Source organism: Myodes glareolus, chromosome 6 (genome assembly GCF_982192425.1).
Source record: "Myodes glareolus chromosome 6, mMyoGla1.1, whole genome shotgun sequence".
NCBI classification, from domain to species: Eukaryota; Metazoa; Chordata; class Mammalia; order Rodentia; family Cricetidae; genus Myodes; species Myodes glareolus.
In genome coordinates, this window is record NC_142031.1 from 58980380 (window position 1) to 59000173 (window position 19794).

Sequence of the window (19794 nt, forward strand, 5' to 3'; positions counted from 1 at the left end):
ACCACTAATTAAGAAAATCCTCTACAAGCTTGTCCACAGTTCGATCTGATGGAAGCATTTTCTTGATTGAGGTTCCTTCCCCTCAGATGACTTTAACTTGTGCAAGTTGACATAAAACCAGCCAGCACACATATGAAGAAGAAAAGAGATATATAGAATTTATGATTGACTTTTACTAAGGCATGACTCCTTCACAACTTTTTTTCCTCAAAGAAGTATGTGTACGTATGTGTGTGGGGGTGCATATGTGCATGCATGTGCATGTACATGTATGCATTTGTGTGTGTGTGTGTGTGTGTGTGTGTGTTTGTGTGTATGCATACAGATGTACAGAGATCAGAAAATGGCATCAGATTCTTTGGAGTTAGAGACTATTATGAGCCATCCGGCATAGGTGTTAGGGATCAAACTGAGGATCTCTGCAAGAGCAGCGAGTGCTTTGCGCCATGGGGCCATTCCCCTTCCACCCCCTCACACCTCTCTCCTTTTGAACACAAAAGTGAAAACCTTCATTCTAAAGACCTAGAATAGCGGTTCTCAACCTGTGGGTCGTGACCCCTTTGTCATCCCATGGCAGATATTTATATTATGCTTCATAATGGTAGCAAAATCACCGCTATGAAGCGGCAACAAAAGCAATCCTATAGTTGGGGTCACCACAAGGTGAGGAAGTATATTCAAGCATCACAGCATTAGGAAGGTTGAGAACTACTGATCTAGAGGATTTGGGTACTTGGAGACTATTAGCTGCATGAAGGAGTACATAAATTAACCAACACGGCTTTGCTTTATATTACATACAGACATGTATGCACCACAATGATAAACAATTAAAATGATATTACTGGTGGACTTCTTGGCCTCTAAGTATAATGTCTATACCTCCTACTCCAAGGTTCGGGGAGCATAGCGGAAGAGGAGGCAGGCCAAATAAAATGGTAGAGCTGGAGGATGACCTTCTAGAGATGTCTTCTGGACATGATACTTCTGATCTCCCTGCTGCCATGGCTAATTTTGACCTGCACAAGACTTAGCCTGTCAACATTGCATCATGGGTGGGAAAGAGGAGCCCATGATGTCCTCCCCCTCCCCAAAGGGCTACCGATAGTTAATGGGTGCTGGAGGATTAGTTTCATGTACTTTAATGATATAGCCACTAATACATTGTCTATGCCCTAATAAATAACGTCCCATGCACACTTATACAAGTAACTCTGATTAAACTCATTGGGTCACACATACAGAGACAAAGACATTTAAGTAGGAAGGGGACCTGCTGTGATGAAGAAAGGGTTTGTTGGGAGTGGGAGAGTGATAGGTAACAGAGAGTGGAAATGACTGAAATAATTCATTATATATATCTATGAAACTCTCAACAAATAAAATAATAAATTTAAATGGATTTTAAAATACTATTTACTCTTATTGAAGCTAGCCGACATTAACTGAGTATTTGTTCTACCTACAGGCACACACATTTTTCTTATTAGTGCAATCCACTTAGCTCACACAGAAAGGCAAACATTCGTGTTTCTAAAGTAGAATTGTTTTTGCCTGAGGTCATACAGACAATTGTTGGATTTTTTCCCAAGGTCAGCAAATAAGTTATCAAAATACATTGAGTTGCTTCTTTTTCCCTATAAAAAATGTCTACTGAGCATTGAGGGAGGAACACAGAAAGGGGGCACGAATTTGGAGACTCAACCCAAGCTGTTATTTACCAGCCAAGATGCCCGAAAAGGTGAAATTCCATTTCATTGTTTCCTTGCTAGACAGGGAAAACACAGTGAGTGTGTGGGGGTGAGAGGCAAATTTATTTTTTAAAAACTCCTTCTTAGGACTAGAGTGATAGTAAGCAAGAAAAAAGACCCAGGCTCAACCCCTAGAATCCATATGAAGTTGTAATGTGGTGGCATGCTCTTGTAGGCCATTGCTGAGGAGACAGAGACGGGCAGAAGCCTGAGGTCACCGGCCAGTCAGTCACGCTGATTTGTTAAGTTTCAAGCTGAGAGGCTCTATCACAACAAACAAGGTGGGTGACACCTGAGGAATGACAACTGAAGTTGACTTTTAGCTTCTGCATGTGTATATGTAACATTTGCACACTTGTGGATAACACACACACATACGTCCTTGATGCTATTTCACCAAAGCGTCTATGCAGAGAGGGGGCATGGAGTGGTGCCCTATCTAGTTCAGAACTCCTTCTCAACCCTAAGTAAATTTCTTGCTAAAACATCACAGCATCTCTGTGTGCCATCTATCATGAACTTTCTCAGGACGGACATGGAACCAGCTGCTCATAAACCACCCCTTGCCCATCTAGAGGGTAACTGAAAATGGCATTCGTGATCTATAGTCATCATATTCCGTGTGAGCACCAATCACAGCTCTTCTGCTCATGGACCAAGAACCACAGCTCATCCTTCCTTAACCCCTCCTTTCCTACTTCTCCACCTCCTCATGGCTTCCTACACCATTCTGCTTTCTGGGGTGCTCCTTCCTGTCCTTCGTTCTTAAACACTTGCACACACTTCATGGCCAGCTTAAGTATTCTTACTCTCTCTGGGTATTCTACTTGACATCACCAGGTACAGGCTGCTCTCTTGTATGTTCCTCCTCAGCTTCCGGTTCAGCAAGCTTCTTTTTGGTTGATGTCCTCACCCTTAACTCAACTCTAAAGTCTTTGAATCAGGGGAAGTCCTAACAGCTTGGAAGACCTCATCCCTTATGCCAAATATGTTCTCTTTAAAAACAGAAGAATGGGTCTTGGAGAGAGAGAAAAGGTCTGTGTCTGGTGCCAAGAGAAATAGGAAGCGAGGACACTTGGGAGACTGCATGAAAGCAGAGGAAGAGAAGAAAGAGCAAGAGGAAGAAAAGACTGCGCTGTCCTCGGGAGTGAACAGAAGGACTACCATGTTCCAGGCAACAGATGGAGGAAGATGGTAGGTGATGGAGGATGTGTTGATGGAGGAAGATGGTAGGTGACCTGAAGAGTTCTCTCTGGACAAGAGGATGCTGATGTCTGGGAGGGCAGATGGCTCAGTCTGGCTACCACAGTTAGGAAACCATGCACCGGTGGACATCTTCAACAACACAAGTTTACTTTTTTAGCTCTCAAGTCTACAGGTCTAAGGTCAAGTTCTAGCGAGGGTCTTCATGGGTTCTGTGTGATCAGTTCCTTGGGACACCTTTACGGGGACTTTCCACTGAGCACGCCCGGGTCTGTTGTCTCTTTGTCTCACAAGGACGCCAGTCTTCTAGGATAAGGACTCTGTTCCGAGGTCCTCATTTTGCCTTAATCGTCTCCATAGGATATCACTACTTCAGTCATGCTCAAGGCTAGGAACGTAACACATGGGACTTAGAGGGAAGTAGTTCATTCTCTCACAAGAGGGGTATTGACATCTGGAGGAGGTCTTTGGCCATCCCAGAAGCTGCCCTGTGTCAGGCTCCCAGGTAGCAGTAGTGAAGAGCTCATTTGCCAGCCAAAGGCTGATGCAAAAGAACACCTCGGGGCACCCAAGAGCATAAGTGCATCCATTTGCAAAATGCTTTCTGTCAGACAGGGGACCCTGATGGGCTAAAGGAACTAAAGATGGGAGAGGGCTTGGCAGCCTCAGCAGACAACAGTTGTGATCAATTTAGAGTTGAGTCCAGAGTTTGCCCTCTTGAGAACGTGGTGGCACAGAAATAAAGTCATCTTATTCTTCCTCTGGTCTTGGGACATATCAGAATGCAGGCCTTGCTCAGTCATTGGGCAATGAACTTAAGATAGTTGCAGGTATGAGTGCAGATGGACCTCCCCAGCACGGACTTGACCCACAGACACTAGGTCGGGAGAGCCATAGCTGACATTCAATAAGGAAAAAATATGGTTCAGTACTCTGAATTTTGTTTTGAAAATAAGTGGCTTATTTAAAGACCCATCTGTAGGACTGGAGAGATGGATCAGTTGATAAGGTGCCTGCCTCATAAACACAAGGACCTGAGATTAGATCCACAGCACCCAAGTGACACCTAGACATGGTGGCGTGCATCTGTAACTCCAGCACTGTGGTGAGAGGGGTTCTGAAACAGGAGGATCCCCGGAGTTCTCTGATTTGTTAGCCTCACTAAATCAGTGAGGTCTAGATTCTAGAAGGGACCCTGTCTCAAAAAAAAAAAAAAAATAAGTTGGGTTGCAATTGTAGAAAACACTTAATTCTGGCTTCTGCACTCACACCCTAAGGATACCACAGAAACATGAACGCATGTCACACGCAACATCTCACCAGCCCACCCACGACTCTCCATCTCCTGCTAAGCCAGTGATTGTTTTTAGTTACTCGACATTGTAATCCCATGAACTATGTTTACTTTTGAGTGGTACTTGGCTCTGCTTTCAGTGTTAGGTGAAGCGGATGATAATGTACAAGGTCCCTTCAGGAAGAACACTGTAAATCAAATCTTTCCTTCCTGGCTCTCAGCCATTTGGTTTCACATACGTAGAACACATCCATCATATCCTATATAAATTGTTCGTCTACTTAGGGTCTGCATCATTTGCTCCTCTGATAAACGACACCACCCTGTCTCTGCTCAGGAGCTGCCCTGATTGGGATGTAGCGGTCCTTACTTCCACATGGCCTGCTGGAGCCCTTGCTAAGAGACACACTGGCTCACATTGTTCTCCCCAAGAGGTAAAGCAGACAGAGTGGGCCCAGGCATAATAAGACAGCCCATTGGAAACAGTTTCTATGCTTGCATCTAACCGACTTTCATCATAAATTAGGGATTTTGAGGAGAATGAGTCATAGAGAAAGAAGAAAGTAATAACCTGCTTCAGCAATCAGCATATTCTCTCCCCCTGGTGACTCATAACAGCAGACTCGAGTCAGGACAAACAGGACTCCTGCCAGAAAACGCAGTTAAAAATAAGAGCAAAAATAGGCACGGGGGTGGCTGGGGAGCTGTACCTGGAGCTTCCCTAGCCCCGAGTTCCCTGATGAGGAGCTGGGCGACAGGCGAGCTGAGAATCTTGAGCCATTCAGAGGAGGAAACAGACTTTAGGAACCGGGACAAAGGGATTTCTGATTAAAATCTTAGTTTAAAAGGGCATTAAAGCCCGGGATGTGGCTAACTCCCTGAAAGGATGGTGGTTGGTCAGCAAGAAAGGCTTTTCCAAAAGGTCACAGAAGAGTAGAGCAGACCGTGGATAGAGTATCATCCCCAGTCAATGGTGCCATGGGGAGGCACTAAGACCTATAGAAGCTGGGATCTTGTAGAAGGAGCTTAGGTTATTGGGAGCATGCTCAAAGGGGAATTCAGGACCTTAACCCTTCACGCCTCTCTCCTTGCTTCTCTGCTGCCATGAGGTGAATGTGTCGCATGCTCTTGCCACAGTGTGTTGTGCCAGCACAGGCCCAAAGCAGCCATTGACTGAGCTTCCTGAAATGAGGAGCCAAAATTAACCTTTTAGTTCTCGACTGTACTTTGTCCAGTTGGAGAAAAGCATCCAGATACCGTGAAGATGAGCAGGTGTCCACGTTCCTAAACACAAGGCTCATGTTAAATAGCTCTTTGCTTTAAAAACCAGATTAAAAATGAACCTAAATAGGCATTTCCAAATCCTTGACAAACTGGGAGGACTGTCTTCGGGGACGGCTGCAAAATCACAGTCCCACAAGCATAGATTAAGCCATGCTCACCACAGCTGTGGTGCCCTGAAATCTCCTATGAGAGTAACAGACTTTAAGGAGCTGGTCCAAAAGTTTCCCTAAATCAAAGAGGCTCTTTCCTTAACCTCTCCCTACCCAGTGTGGGTAGGACATCCTGTGCACCCTGGGAAGTGCCCCCAAATACATCTCTAGCCAGACAACTTCGGGTTAAGCATTGAGTCTTCCACTTCCTGCTTACGCGACATAAGCAGAATGCTTGCTTTCTCAGACGCTTATTAAGTAGAAGTGCTCCTACCTAAACAAAGTTCTGTGACACCGAAAATATACAACTCAAGCGCCTAAAATAGCATGTGTGTACAAAACAGTTGATGGGCCTTTTCTTTCCCACTCCCCTAATTAGTAGCTGCAGTCTGGTAACAGAAAGTAAACAAATTAACGCAGACACTCCCCTCCAAGTCTTAGGAGCACAGGGGAATGTCTGCAAAGGAACTAAGGTCTACAGTGTTAATGGGAAGGAAAGAGCAAGACCCATGGGTCAGCTTCTCTGGGTCTTCCTTGGTCTTTTACTCCCTTGTTCCCAGGAGAGGCACGGCGCATCTCTCAGGGAGGGAGGAGACTCCAGTTCTCACAGCTCCTCCATCCCAGGCACGACTTTGAAACTACAGACCTTGGTGATGGACTCGTAGGGATTTGTGGCTTAGTGTTCTTTGTCCTTCCTTATGATCTCGTCACAGGAGCCATCCACAGGCAGAGTGACTTTATAGGGACAGAGTAAAGGTCAGATAGTGGGGGCTGGAGAGGTCGCTAGGAGCCGAGATGGCCAAGAGCGCTTGGTGCTCTTGCAGAGGGCCAGAACTTGGTTCCCATCACCACATGGTACCTCACAACTTTCTGGTACTGTAACTCCCAGGAAGCTGATGCCTCTTTGGTCTTTGTGGGCTCCTACACATGGGGCATTCACTTACAGACACACATACATACATGTAGATACAGAAATAAATCTTTAAATGAAATCCAAAAGCTCAAGCCATAGGAATGAAGGAACTGACCCAATGGTCCCCACACAGCACTGTCACCCAGCTGTTTCAGGCCATATCTCACCGTAGCGACAGGGGAATGAACTCTGCACGGTTTCTCCCAGTCAGCGCCCTCATGATCTTTGAAAGTCAGCTCCTCTGAATAGCTCCAACACAGAGCTAACTCGCAGCTAACACTCTTCCCTGTCACTTCAGAAGTGTATGCTCAAGGGTCATCAGCAGCAGGCTTAGATGGGCAGTCATTACAGCTGTGGTCCTTAGCCTCAGGTTGCCAAAAGGTTTTACAGAACCCCCAAGCTTGCCCATCTTACCATGCCCCCTCCCTGTTTTCATGCAATATTGTTCCCTCCCAGAAAATTCCAAGACCCTAGATGATGGATGGAACTCAATGGGATAGGTTATGCTCTCCAGAAATGACCATTCATAACTGTGGTCCTGTTTGATCTTCCACAATCAAAAACCAAAGTATATTTACCTGTTCTGAAGCCCTGAAAGGCCTTTATGTATGCTTCATGAAGGAGGAGGCAGAAGAGGCACCTGTAACTCAATAATTATATTTCCTATCCCTATTGTAATCCAAGTATTTGCTGCCTGCAAGGCAGCCATAGGGTTAGCCTTGCTAGCAAAAGTCTCAAACTCTTACGGCTAGCCACATTGGACCATACCAACACAAGAAGCTTACAGAACTTCCCTGCTGAGTCTATGCAAGGCCCAGAAATGTGAGAAATTATTTAAAAAACGAACGATAGTGTGTGAGACGCACCCCTTGACCAGCAAGCAGGGACGACCATGAAATCGAGAATTCTTCCCAAATCACAACTTTATTGGAGCACTTGGTTGAAGGGGGAATGGGGACGAGAGAGGGCGAGGAAGGGAGAGCAGGAGAAGGCGAGAGGGAAAAAGCGAGAGAGAAAGAAGCCCAAGCAGCAGCTGCTTTTAAAGGGTAGAGGGACTCGGAAACTGTCCTGATTGGTGAATACCATTCTGCTGGTGCCCGGGGGTTCGGGATAGGCTAGGGAACCAAGGCTCAGTTGCACATGTGCAGGCAAGGGCACTCAACCCCATGTGGCTATGCCAAATATGGACTTGTTTACCTCCAAGCTGTAGGATCACCTGCGCCATCTCGTAATGGCGATTTCTCCAGGTGGCTCCTTACAATAGTGGAATACTACTGTTTAAAACTAAACACGTCTGCAGTAGACCACCGGAGCTGCTTTTGCTACCTCTCTGTGAGGTATCACTCAACACCCCATAGGATACTATGGCATGGAAATGGGATAAATTAGCTAGGGGACAATGGGACAAAGGGATAAGCCAATCGCCAATGTCCCACCCACATACATCATCATGTTGTCCTCTGGCTTGCACATGCCCTTCGTAGTACATGGACCCACAGGTATATGCTTACACATGTGTGTGTTTGTGCAAGCACAAGCACAATAAATAGTGGGAATCAACACATTTACTGAAAGTCAGTAAACGTATGCTATATTCTAAAAGGAAGGAAGAATTCAGGAGTGCTATCTGAGAAATCCACCCTAAGCATTAGGATGATGAGCATATATATTGGCTAATTTCATCTTTGGGAAAATATCTAGACAAATCCTTAGCTGGCATTTTATTGCCTCTTGAGTTCTTAATTTTTCTTTTCTTGTTATTGTATTTTAGGAGGTAGAAACATGGTTGGAAGCCAGCCTTCTGGCTATTTTCTTCCATTCTGTAAACCGATTTTCTTCTTGTTGGTCATCTCCTCTGCTTTACACTGTCTTAATAGCTTAATTTAGTAAACCTTGCCTATTTTGATTTTGATGTCATATCTAAGAACTCATTACAAGAATCAAGGTCAGGAAGTCCTTTCTCCATGAAGTCCTTTCTTTTTCTAGGTATTTTACAATTTTGGCTAAAATGCATTTCATTAATTTCTTAATCCATTCTGACCTAATTTTTGTCTAACTCGTAAAATCTCTCCTACATGTCGACATCCAGTTTTCCCAGCAGTATTTGTTGAATTGATTGTCTTTCCGACATTTTAGGGTCTTAGCCTTCCTCCTGATCAGTTGATCCTGTGAGTTAGCCAGCTTCCCGCTGCTATGAGAGAACCCCAGAGAGAATTATTGAAGAAGAAGGAAAGCTTGGGGCGCCTCACAGTTTCAGATGGTTCTGTGAATGATGTGTTGGTTGGGTCCATTGCCCTGGGCTGTGGTGGCATGGTAAATCATTTCAGGAGCCTGCAATGAAGGAAGACCATCCGCCTCACGTGAACTGACAAATAAAGCAGAGACAGAGGGGGCCAGGATGCAGAATCTTCTTCAGGGGTCTCATCTAACCATCCAACTTTCTTCCAGTTGTACCTGTCCCCGAACTGTCTTCCTGTCTCCCAATGGTGTACCAAGCCTTTGACTTATGCACCTTCAAGGAACATTCAAGTCCATGCTATGTACATGTGAGTTAACATACAAACTTTATACTCTGCTGCATTTGTGTTGTGTGTACCACTGTAGTAATACTTTAACTATTATAATTTTGTACTATTTTTAGAAATAGGGAATTATCCAGGGAATGTGAGTCAGACTGTGATGAACCTTGAATCTGCTAGGCTCAACATTAACACATTTTTTACTTTGTAATAGTAAGGATTAAGTATTGGTGAGGATGTGGATAAAATCAGATACTATGCTCTGTTGAGAATGCAAATGATGTGGCAAATGAGAAACAAAATATACATTCACCAAAAACTGAGATGATAACTGTCATATAATCAGAAATATCAATTCTACATAGTCAAAAGAATTTTAAGCTATGTCCCAGGAGACACCTGCACTTCCACATTTACTTTGACATTATTTGTAGTGGCCAAAATAGGGAATATGCATCAGTGATTGAAAGAACAAATGAATCCAGTGTGGTGTTATATTGTACAAACTAAATATGCAGTTGTTTGTATCAGCAGAGGTGTTTAAAGCAACGGTGCGACAATGTATCCCAGACTCGAACACAAGAACCCTCTGGACCTTACTTCATGGCCACCCTGTGTTAATCTTCGGAATGGGAACGCCTGTCATTATTATTCCATTTGCTTCTTTTTCTGTGGTGTGTGGATACAGAAGCAAGAACTCAGGTTTCTTAATACACCATAGTTCTTCTGATCTTGGAGAATCTGCGTAATGGCGCTGTAGTTTTGAACTTATTTGGGATCTACCTTAGCATACTTGGAACAGTCTGAGAATACAAGACTGTTGACAGAAAGCCCGGGCCTGATGATGTCATGGATCAAGGCTTTAACAGTCTTGAGGAAAGCAGCAAGGGAAATAAGTATATTTCTAAGTTGAAATAGAGTGGATTACTGTACCCAGAGGGTAGATCCTGCAAAGTCATTTATTTTTTACCTGAAAGTGTTCACAACATATGTATAGACTAAAAGATCCCTTTAGGATCTTCCCCTTTCCAGAGCAAGAGATGGAGTCTATGAACTTGGGTAGGAGTTTGCTATGGCCTTGATCTCATGGCCACCATGGTGGAGACACTGCATGGCAAGATGATTATGACGGAAAGAGATGTCCAAGTTCATCCAGCTGCCATATCTCCAGATATTGGAATCTTTTCCATCCCAGATGGAAATATGGCTGGGAATATCCATCCCTATTACTCCAGTCTTAACATTGACTGGTTCTAACAAAGTAAGAGAAACTCAATTTAAATTATTAATTTGAGATCAGTTATCTTCCAAAGATTGAGAAAATACTGATGCTTATTATTTTAAAGTCACATTGTCTGGGTTAATTTGTACATAGTAATAGATAAGCAGGATAGCAAAGCAGATTTAAAACTAAAAAGAAGTAATGTTACACTAGCCAGTCACATCATTATAGCATCATATGCTGGGGAAATAAAGAAGAAAGATGGAGATCCAGACAGAGAGGGCCGGGCTGCTGCAAGCCAGCATAAAATAGATGAAAAGACACTTCCACAAAACACAAGAGACAGAAACCATTATCCAATAGCTACATGTGGATATATCATAGGCAAAAACAGAAATCAAGAGCAAGTGAGAAGATGTGGGAGGCAGGATGAAAAACCAGCATGAAACAAGCTGGAATCAAAACCCTCCCAATGAAATCTAACTCTATGAAAAAGGTGAAATACTGGATACTCTCAGTACTGGGGAGGTAGTTCACTTAGTAAAGTGCTGGCCACACAAGTGTGAGGGCCTCAGTGTGGGTCCCCAGCACCCATAAAAGCAAGCCAGCATGGTGTTGGTAAGAGCCTGTAACCCCAGCACAGGAACAACAGGAATCAGAGGCAAGCCAATCCCTGGGGTTTGCTGGCCGCCCATGGAGCCAAATAAAAAGGCTCTAGGTTAGATGAGAGACCCTTTCTGTAACTATAAGGGGGAGAGCCAGTGACGAAGGCACTCAATATCACTCACACACATGAATGGGAACACACACATTTGCATACACACAGACATATACATGCACAGACATGAATATGGACATGTGCATGCATATAGATACACATTTACCCACATAAACACAAGCATATACATGCATACAAATACACATGTACATATATAAACATGCGTGCATGCACTCACACATATGCAGATAAGAACACACATGAACATGCACGCACACACTTGCATATGAGCATGTACATGCATGCACACACATGTCATGCACACAAACTCACATACACAGACATGCATGCAGAGAGTTGAATGTGCACACTTGTACACACATACACACAGGGACATCCACATATATATATACACACACACACATGCAATATTTTGAAACTCAGATCTCCTAGACCATACAAATATATGGAGCACAATTAATTATTTTGAAGAAGATCATCTGGAGAGGATGCCAAAGGAATTGAGAAGCAGCAGCTACAGCCTCTGCATTCCGTAGCAGCTACACAGGGGACGAGGGGCAGCTACGAGCAAAGCTCAGCAAGTCTTTTTATAGCCTCCATTTGGAACTGCATCCTGGGTAATACTTGGAAAGGTCTCAGCATTAGTTGGAAGCTCTCCCCATCATACAGAGACATTTTCAAAGTCGGGCAAACCTGTTCATGTTCCACCACTTTTCCCAGCTGTAGGGGAAGCGGAAACAGAGACACAGATTGACCATAGCAAATGTTTACGTATAGTAATAAAGAACAATACACTGAGACATAAATCTTGATGGAGTTTGGTGGTCCCTTGAGAAAACGCTGTAGGGGAGGCTCAGAAGAAGCAGCCCCACATGGCCTTTCCTCTGGAGTTCCTAGTTTGAACAATAAATTTCCCTCATTTTATCCAGCACCATCTGGGGAAAATGGGTACCAGCTCAGCAGAGTCTAGGGGACTGGTAGTATACAGCTGTCAGGCCATGTCTTTATTGCTAGAACAATCCAATATAAACATAATTACCCCAGCCATATAAGAAAGATACACTCTGGAATACCCAGAATAAACCCAATTATGATAATAAAATTATCCAGAATTGAACAGGAAACATCAACAAATCAAGGCAGCCAATTACCTCTGAGGCTTCTTAAGGAAATGGAGTCATGAGCAGAGAAACCAGTTCCGAAATGGAACCTTGAGAGTGAGAGACAAAGAAGCCTTTTCACTGAGCTCGGCCATCCAGAAAGGAAGAAACTCAACTGAGCTGTCAGTATCTGAGAGGCGTGAACGAAATCTCAGGGCACCGTAAGCAGCTGTGAAAGCAGGGAAGCAGGAAGAAATGGAAAATAGAAAAAGGAGCCTGTGAAGGAGCCATGGAGGAGTTCTGCCAGCAGGAAGTCTTCACCAAGTAACAGGGTGTATTCCAATCCAACAAGACCGTTTCTCAGGGTGATTGTATTTAAAAGGACACAATCAAGTGATACCCTGGCTTAAATGCCACAGAGTTGTCATCTCAGCTACTGGAGAGGCTGAAGCAGGAGGGTCACAGTTCAAGACCTTTCTGAGCTTCAGAGTGACCGCCAATCCAGAGTTGGGCAAGTTAGTGAGACCCTGTCTCGTGATAAATAAAAAATAAAAGAGAAGATAGGAAGCAGGGAATCGGCTCTGTGGTGAGATGCTGACTCAGCATGTTCAAGACCACCACCACCACCACCACCCCCTCCACGTTCAACCTATAGTACTGGAAAAATGATCAATAACAGACAGGCATAAATGAAAGCAGCGAACAGTGAGTATCAAACATTAGCAATCTAGGTGAACTCAATCACGCCTGAGAGCTGTTGTTACTGCCCAGTTTATTGCAGTAGCAACCACAATAACCCCACTATGGGATCAGCATAAGTGAGTGTTAGTGGCTGTGTATTAAAAAAAAAATGGGACTCATCTACACAATCAACAGATGGCATTGCTCTCACACAAAAATTTGAAACCTTGTCATTTGTAGCATTGCAAATGGAAAAAAGGGGGCCTTCATATCAAGGAGAATAAGCCAAGCACAGAATGACACCTCTCGAACAGTTCACCCACACTTGGGAGCTACAAACATTAACTTCGAGGAGCTAGAAGGCAGGTAGTGCTTTAGTAGAGGGTAGCAAAAGGGGTGGGGTAAGAATCGATGATTGTCAGCACACAGTTCAGACAGGTAGGCTGCAGTCTAGTCTTTTCTCACACAGGAAGGTAGCTACAGTCAGAAGTACTTCAGTTTGGGTTTCAAGGTCAAGAAGAGAATTTTTTGAACGCCCCCGACACAAGGAATCCTTAGTCGTTTGACAGAATGAATAGTAAATTTACCCTTATTCAGTCATCACATATTTTATGCATATGTCAAAATATCACACTGTAGCCAATGATGTACGTGGTTATTACGTTAAAATGAACCGCCACATAAAAAGTAATGTGAAGGGTGAGGAGAAGAGGGGCATGCTAAATGGAATCAAGGTGGTTATGGAAGAAGGGACTGAGGTCATCAGGAACTCACTGGGAAGCACAGTAGGCAGTGGCAGGGGTTACAATGGAAAGGCAGAGAGAGGAAGTTACACATCACGGAAGCGGTGTATGGGCATCCACATCCTTGGAATGGAGAAGAGGAAATGGTGGAAACAGCCGTCAAATGCAGAAGAGTAATTTCTGAGTCTCTCAACTTGGGAATATTTCACATACACACGGGAGAAGGTGGTCCAAGAGACTGTTGGCATGGACTTGAATCAACCCAAGAAGGCTATCCAAAGCCAGATGATTCAAACAGTAGAAGAGGAATACTGAAAATACTAACAAGTTTTGGAGCTGGGAAGATGCTGAATAAAGTGCCTCCTACAGAAGCAGAAGGAGCAGAATTTGCATGAAAAGCCAAGTGGGGATGGGGAACAATGACCCACCTCTAATCCCACTGCTTGGGATACAGACAAGAACTCCTAGACAAGAACTGGCTAGCTGGAATAGTTGAATCAACAGCGTTATGACAAACAGCGAGACAAAAGAAGACACGAACAATAATACCTGATGTTAACCTCTAACCTCCACACACACACACACACACACACACACACACACACACACACACACACCAGTTTAAGGTCTTGTAACTGAGAACACAGTGAGTTAACTGTGATAGACTGAAGGGCGTCACTGTGAGAGGCAGTATCTATAGGTCTTAGCCATTGTTGGTGTCTTTGTCAAACTTCTCTGAACATTAGTTAGGGGTGTGGAGGTAAGACTCTTGCAACAGAGAGTTGAAAAAAAACAACAACAAAACTTAGACTTTTTCAGAACACTGGGTAATGGCAGAAAACAATGCAGAAATGTCACCAGAGGTGTATGGGGTGAGACACGCATGATCTAGGCATGTTATAGACAGCCTGGTAGTCATTTAGGAATAAAGGAGCTTGGGGGACAGACATTCTAAGAAATGCTAGGATCCTGAGACTGAGACTTTGGCAAAACTGTTGGGAAGAAGCCAAGCAGAACTTAACCAGACTGAACCAGTTTAATGTAAGACTATAGGTAGGAGGACCGATGGTGAGGATGGCGGCCATTGAGGAATAAGAGCAATGAGAATGGAGGCATATGGTCATTTAAAGTATATGTGCTGGCTTAGAAATGCACATGGGTATGTATTTTAAAACCCAGTGAAAAGACATCATTTTCCTCATGAAGAAATATAACCTTGTAGCAATGATAGACTATGGGAAAATGTTTTATAACAGTTCTCAGGAGTGTGTGTGAGTGTGAGTGTGTGTGTGTGTGTGTGTGTGTGTGTGTGTGTGTGTGTGTTGTGGGGGATTCCTGCTTCTGTGTTCACAATGGAAAAATGAAAGATAGAAACTTCATTGGAAAAGTTTTTGCTCGCATGCAAGTAGATCCTGTAAAAACGGCTAAGATGAAATCTTCCTAATAATAAAGAAAATGCAGACGATTGAAAACAAAAGGGAACGTTTTATGAATATGTCTGAACGAGTGGAAATGTGCGATGTAAAGAGGAAGGTCTGGTGGCTAAATTATGGACAGGGAGCTTCCCAGGAAGTGGGAGGGGTGGTTGGACCTATGGACTTGGCCTCTCTCTCCCTCCCTCCCTTTCTCTCTCTCTCTCTGTCTCCCTTCTTCCTTCTCCCCTCTCTGTCTCCCTTATTCCCTCCCTCTCTTTTTCCTCCCTTCTTTCCCCCCTCACCCTCCCTTCCCGTGTGTGTGTGTGTGTGTGTGTGTGTGTCTGGTGTATGTGAACATGAGTATATGGTTGTGTATAAAGGAGGATGAACCTGTTCAGCTCCATCTTCCTGCACCTTATTCCTTTGTCCCAGGGTCTCACACTGAACTAGAGCTTGACTGGTGACCCCCAAGCCTCACCAACCTTCCTGCTCCAGTCCCACAGTGCTGGACTCACAAACATAACATCCTATCATGCTTCCTACCTGGGCCCCGGGAATTTGAACACAGGACCTCATGCAGCAAGCTCTCTGACCAGTGGAGCCAGCTCCCAGCTGTCTTTTCTCTTACGCTCCCCCAACCAGACTTATTTTTATTTATAAAAAGTTAGGACTACAAACTAGTACGGAAGCCTTAGCTCTCTATAGCTCTAATATCAACTGTTTTTCCAATGGTGTCATTGTTATTTCAAGATGTTTAGGAGCCAAATTAAAAATCACATAGAAAATCAAAGCTGCTTCAGTAATTTCGTCTTCCTTGTTTTATACTCTTCTTTCTCTTCTATACCATAAGGAATGTAACAGGTTCATTAATTTGTAATCGAACAAATTACAATTGTGTTCATGAACTTGCTATCTCAGAAATGAAATCATGTATATTATTCTGAAAACTGCATTTATAGTCAAACTTCCTTCATTAATTATGTTCACTTTTCCTTATTTTTCATTTAGATATGTTATAGATTATCTTAAGTGAAATAAAGTTTCCCTGTTATCAAGAAAACATATATCCAGCATTTCTAATTGTAGGCACTGGGTGTTCCAAGAAACTCTATAAGTAGCCTTATGGCCCCTCAAGATGAATTGGCGTGCACCAAAAGTCCTAGCATCAGGGAGGCTGACCAACAGGGTTTTTACTTTGTGTTTAGCCTGGGTCCATTGCCTGTGGGGGGTTAATCTAAATAACAAACACAGAAAGAGAGACTAGGTGAGGAGAGGAAGGGGGGCCCAGAAGCAGAGAGTAGAACAGGAGGGAAGAGGAGGGATGTTTTAAAAACCTATGGGCAAATAGCAAAATGCAAAAATTAGCATCAAAAGGATTTGTTTACCAGAATAAGAATGAATAGCAATTGCAACCTCACTGGATGGTTGGTAGAGTGTTCAGTCACGAGTGCACACACCACACGTGTTTAACCACTTTAGATCACGCTCCGGATGACGCTGAGAGCACACGCTGGCAAAGGTGGATCACTACTTCCAGATGGTTACCCTGCACCCACTCATTGTCACAGCTCACAACAGGAAATACTAGGAACACCCAGTGGTCCCTTATCCCAAAATGATGATGGATAAATAAAATACACAGCAATACCTTTGGAAGAAATGCTACTCTTCATTTAAAAAGAGAGTAGAGCTGGTATTTAGGAGGATAAGCCTGTTAATGTAAAAGTTGCTTTATTTATTCTCTTTTGTTAGCCGTTTATTGATATTGATTTCCACGAGAATCCATCTTGTTTTCCCTTTGCCACTTTGTTTTTCTTTCTTTCAAATCAAGTCCCAATCTTGTACATTACTTCTCCTGATGCTGTTTGCAGTATTGACAGAGAACAGGAAAAGTACATTCATTGTTGCTCAAAATTGATACGGAGACACAAGTGAAAACCAACAAGCAAGTCTTCGAGAGGTTACAGAGGATACCATTTGCATATTGGAAAACCTACCAAAAAAGCCCAATCAAGATGTAAGTCAAATAATACTATGAAGTAACTATGAGTATTGATGGCAGGAATATGAGTATGCACAAGTCAGAAAACTAGGGAGTATCTATCAAAATTAAGTATTTTATTTCATAATTGTACAACTTTATTTTCAAGACTATATCTAAAATAATTAGTCAGCTATCTCAAATTATAGACATGAGGTTATTCTTGGAAAGAACACAAAAATCCTTATTTAGTTCAATGAGAATAATTTCTTGGTTTATACAATTTACCATGTGCACTGGCTGATTTTGTCAACTTGACATAAGATGGAGTGATCTGGGAAGAGGAAAACTCAACTGAGAAAATTTCTCCACCAGATTGCCTGTAGGCAAGTTCAGGCAGCATTTTCTTTGTGTGTGTGATGATTGATATGGGAGGGCCCAGCCCATTGTGGGTGGTGCCATCCTTGGGCTGGTGGTCCTGAATTCTGTAAGAAAGCAGGCTGAGCAAGCCATGACGAGCAGGTCAATAAGCAGCTCCCGTCCATGGCCTCTGCATCAGCTCCTGCTTCCAGGTTCCTTCTCTGTTTCTCCTTAACTTCAATCAATGATAGACTGTTACCTGAAAGTATAAGCAGAAGTAAACCCTTTCCTCTCCAACTTGCTTTTGGTCATGGTGTTCATCATGGCATTAGTGACCCTAAGACAGAGGCCTAATCCTAAATGAGAAGATAGTGAGAAAGGCCACTGCTTCAAGTCCACAGAGTGTGACTTCATCCTATCAAGCTGCAGAATTGGATCAAACCTACCCATGATGATAGGGTAAGAACAGAGGTTGTTTGGGGGGAAAGAAGGACTTTGACAACTGAAATGGAACAAGGTCCCCTTGGCGATGAAGGAGTCCCTTCCCCCAGCCCTACTCTGTGACTAACATATCTTTCACTAGAAATATTTATCAAGCAAATAGTCATCAATTTTACCCTACCCCACTTCTTACATCTCAGGCAGTTTGTCAAGGGCTTTTAGGAAACCTTTATATGTTATACTCTTGGCTGATTTCCAGACTCACAGTGGAGAGATACAGGGCAGAGTGAATGACTCAGTGTTCGAAGGGTTAAGTCTAAGATGACTTGGGAGGTGGTAGAGTTCAAAGCCCTTGCCAATAACTCTGCATTATGTGTGGTATTATCCAAGTGAAATTATCATGTGTTAGGGAGCAAATGAAGCAAATGACTGGTGATGTCATCCAAGTGATCACTGCTAATGAATATTTTACTCCTGGGATTGCCCGGTGCTGCACAGGCAGGAATGAGGAAGCTGATTTCCACCAGTCTCTTTGGGTTGTTTACAAGCCATTCTGCAAGCTGTAAATGCCAAATGTCAGGAAGTGATAAACCAGGACTCGAGAGCAATGCATGGGTGTGGGGAGTTCTCTGCCCTTTGGCAGTGTTTGGAAGGGCTTTGTCCTGGTGACATGTATTTAGATGGTTATACTTTCTCTAAAATAAAAGAATAAGTTAATATTACAATATTCAGTTTATTTACAGAAGGGAGTTGAGAATTAGAATGACAATGAAGAAGAAGGCATAATTTTAGTGTGACATACTTTAGTCTAGATTCAGAGCCGTTGCCAATACTGCTTCTTGATTAAGTGACTTATTAACTTAGAATTAGTGACTATCAAAGACTCAGGTTTATGCTCACCCTCACTACTCAGCCCATCTCTTTGCTTTCTGCTGCCCATTAGTATCTTCCCTTGAGGATGAGAAGCCCAAGGACTGGACTGGTAAGAAAAACAAGGAAGAATTTCTCCAGTAGATGGTGAGGGAAAGAAACAAGCTAGTGTGTGCAGACATACTCAGAGCCACGGCCTGTTATGAAAGGATTTTGTTTGCCCTGAGGTGTTCCATCCGCTTAGACTGTCTGTTAGACAGTCTAACTTGGCTGGACCCTAGCCCCCATGATATTGACCTCCAAAAGAAACTGGATAAAACATAAAAGCATGTCACTGCTAAACATGATGCCTAGATTCAGATCTGGAAATACAAGGACAGAGCCATTCACAGAAGAGGAAGTATATATTTCTCTGGAAGCCATGAAGGTTAAGGGCAGAGTCAACTTCACAAACGTATAGTACCCACGACTAGAAGCACCCCATTCTTGGTGATACTTTACTTTTGCTATCTTGGAGTTACTAATAATCTTTTAAAGATTTTAAGAGACTGTATTTGTATGTATGCAAGCCATATGTATGTGGGGGGGGCACAGTAACAGAAATGGGTATTGGGTCCCCAAGAGTTGGAATTATAGGTGGTAGTGGAGTTATCTCACATGTGTGCTGGGAACTAAGGTTGCATATTCTAGAAGAGCAATAAGTGTTCTTAAATGTTGAATTCTCTCTCTCTCTCTGGTGGTAGGATTTAGTGAACCATGTTGTGCCACCATGGGAACTTAGTAGATCTGAGAGCAAGTTCAAGGGAACCGTGCTCTATGAACCGATGTTTTACATTCATGCTGACATGCTGTACTTAAAATGCTTCAGACATTGAGGCTGGAGAGATGGCTCAGTTAGTGAAATGCTAGAGGGCTGGCTCAGCATCTGTGTAAAATGGAGCACATGGTGGTATGCCCTTTTAATGCCAGTGCTAGAGAGGTGTGGAGTGGATTTTAATTGTATTTTAATAAAGATTGCCTGAAGATCTGAGACTAAAACAATCCCACCGGTTAGCTTTACAGACCAGATTATGATAACACACACCTTTAATCCCAGTAGCCACACTAGTTGCCTTAGAAGTTGGGCGGT